The sequence below is a fragment of the Fukomys damarensis genome, unplaced genomic scaffold (genome assembly GCF_012274545.1).
Source record: "Fukomys damarensis isolate Sample0158 unplaced genomic scaffold, DMR_v1.0_HiC HiC_scaffold_19, whole genome shotgun sequence".
Classification (NCBI taxonomy): Eukaryota; Metazoa; Chordata; class Mammalia; order Rodentia; family Bathyergidae; genus Fukomys; species Fukomys damarensis.
Genome location: NW_022900931.1, coordinates 44,021,525 through 44,024,576, shown reverse-complemented (window position 1 = coordinate 44,024,576; position 3,052 = coordinate 44,021,525). Strand labels below are relative to the sequence as shown.

The window sequence follows — 3,052 nt, the reverse complement described above, 5'->3', positions numbered from 1 at the left end:
ATGCAACTGTACTGTCTACCTAGAAGGTACCGATAAATTCAATTTAAAATTTTTTTAAAAAAAGAAACCTAAGGGGAAAACAAAAAAGTTACCTTATGACTCATAAAACTGGGCAGATAATACACCAAAATTCATGAAATGTAGCAAAAACTATTCAAGGAGGAAAGTTTGTAGCACCAAATACCTGTATTAAAAAAATCTCAAACAATTTTAAATTAAATCTCTAGGAACTAGAAAATTTTTGAAAAAGTAAACCAAAAGTTACCAGAAGAAAGAATTTAATCAAGATAGAAGGTGAAATAAATGAAATATAGATGAGGAAAAGCAATAGAAAAGGGTGAAACTAGTGCTCTCTTCAGCAGCACATATTCTAAAATTGGAACGATACAGAGAAGATTAGCATGGACCCTACACAAGGATGACACACAAATTCATGAAGCATTCCATATTTTTTTAAAGGGTGAAACTAGAATTGACTTTTTAAAAAGATAAAACTGGCAAAATATAAAACTTCAAAATATGAAGTTTGTTAAGTTTGTTATCAAGCAAACTAAGTGTGTCACAGAGAAAAAACTTGAGAAACTATTAAACAAAAAAATCATTATAATTAATACACAGAAACACATAGGCTCCTAAAAAATTACAATAAATAATTATTCACCAAAATTTAGTCAATCTACAACAAACTGATGTTTCTAGAAACCACAACCTTTAAAAATTGATTTATGGAGGCCTGGGGATTTAGCTCAGTGGCACCATGCCTGCCTCACAAGTGCAAGGTCCTGAGTTTAATCCCTGGTACCAAAATATATGTATATTTATGGAAACAGAAAATTTAAATAGCCCAATGAGTAAAAGATTGAACCAGTAATCAAAAATGTCACAGCTAAGTCTATAAACTAAAGGCTTCAATGGGGAATTCTATCAAATATTTTAAGAAGAGTAAATGCCAATCCCTCTCAGACTATTCCAAAAGTCTGAATAAAAGGGAAGACTTCTAGATTTATTTTATGAGGTCACTACAAGAGGATCAAATTATAGACAGATATCACTAATGAAAACAGATGTAAAAATCCTAAACAAAATACTAGCAGAACAAAATCAATAGCATGTTTAAAGGATCATTCACCATGATTAAATGAGATTTATCTCTCAGATGCAAAATCAACATATAAAAATGGTAGTGTTTCTACATATTCATGATAAACTATCCAAAAAAGAAACTAAGAAAAATCCTATTATAATAGCACCAAAAAATAAGCAACTAGGGATAAAACTGACCAAAATGGGAAAATGTCTGTATATTGAAAACTATAAAACCTTTATGAAAAAACTGAAGAAAACACAAATAAATGCTAATGTATTCCATGTTCGTGGGCTATTTATAAAAAAATGTCCATTCTACTTGTACTAGTCAGGGTTCCCCAAGGAGACAGGACCAATGAGAAGGGAGAGGGGAGAGGGGGAGGGAGAGAGGGAGGGAGGGAGAGGGAAGGGGGCAAGAGTGAGAACTAGAGTGAGAGCACCAATAGGATCTATTAGAAGACTTCATTTACGTACCTGTGGAGGCGGAGAAGTCTCACGGTCAGTTCATTCTGAAAGTTTCAGAATAGGAAGCTGATGGGTAAGTACTGACCTCCCAATGGTGACAAACCTGGAGTTCAGGGGAGTGGGGAGAGAGACTAATTTTTATGGACCATGTTTGCACAAAAATGTGGTGATTTCAAGGTGGTGATTACAGAAGGTGGCTACACCTTCTGTAGCCTCTTGATTTCAGGCAGTTGAAGGTGACAGTTTACGTAACTGCTTTGCCATTGTGTGACCTAAACTATCACCACCCATTTCCCACTGACAATAAGGGTTTATTTATTTATTTTCAATTTTTTTTTTTGTACTTTCTCTAAAGCTAACCATGTCAGAAAACTAATGGGAAAATCACATTTTAAATGTTCTGTTCTTTTGGACACACTTCTGGCCCAGGTGTGTGTTTCAGATTTCCATCAGAAAAACAGAAGCCCTTCAGTGTACTTGGGACATAAACAGTTTAATATAGGAATTGAGGGTCTGTGTGATCTTTAGAAATGCTAGAGGAGTAAAGGTCAAAGAAGCCAACGCTGAAAATATCAGGCTGAAGCACCAGTACAGGTGATTTTTTTCAAAGCCTTCCAGGAAACTGACAAGAAGTTTGTCCCAGCTGTGTAGCCTGCAGCAGTGATGTGAATGGTTCTTGAGAGCTCACTTGGAAGGCATTGTGCAACTCATCTTTGCCAGCAAACAAAGACTTCTCATTTTTTGCATTCTAAATCACACCTGAGTTCTTAACCAGGAAAAACCATAACTTGGATCTGCAGAGGTAAAAGGGACAGGTAATTTCTCCATGGCTTCTACAATGCATGTAGAGATTAGGAGATAATCATGGTGTTTAGTTGACAATCTTAATTCAGGGCAATTATTAGAAGCGTTGAGTAATTTATAACAATATGCCACATTTGCAGATTACTGGGGTCATATTTGGAGAGATCTCTAAGAATTTCTAATGCTCAATACAAAGACAAATGATTACCTTGCCTAACCCAAAACCTTTTCTTGCTGTGCCTTATAAGGAAAAAAAAATCTTGTAAAAATGCTGTGTATTAAGTGTCTGCAGATTTTGCAAGATGGCTCTGAATCTCCACTGCCACAGGTCTGGGGCAGGTAACTGCCATTTCTCCCTTAGGAAATTGTTTCACCTTCTTTCAGTTCTCTGTAGCCAAACTGATATTGCTAGAGTAAAATCAGACAATGGCATCTTTTTGCTTAAAATTTTCTACCAGCATGTACACTTTCTTCTGAGTTTTACTGATATTAAGCACACACATCAGGTTTTAACTGTGCTGTATTTTGCCTTTTAAGACACTATTTTAGCTATCTTCACCTCTTGCTTGTTCAGTACTCTCTTTTGGACAAATAAGTCCAAGGCTCATCTGCATTTTCATTTAAGTGTCACTATTTCAGGTAGACTCTCCCAGTATTAAGCTCTGTGCCCTTCTCCTTCTCTCCCTTAAGTCTTAGT

General features: G+C 35.7%; 1 non-coding gene across 1 annotated transcript; it reads left to right on the top strand.

Moving 5' to 3' along the window:
• The first annotated feature begins 346 nt into the window (after positions 1 to 346).
• On the top strand, positions 347 to 453 carry LOC117287012. Its single transcript, XR_004518193.1, has one exon. It is a non-coding gene; the product is annotated as a U6 spliceosomal RNA (small nuclear RNA).
• The last annotated feature ends 2,599 nt before the right edge of the window (positions 454 to 3,052 follow it).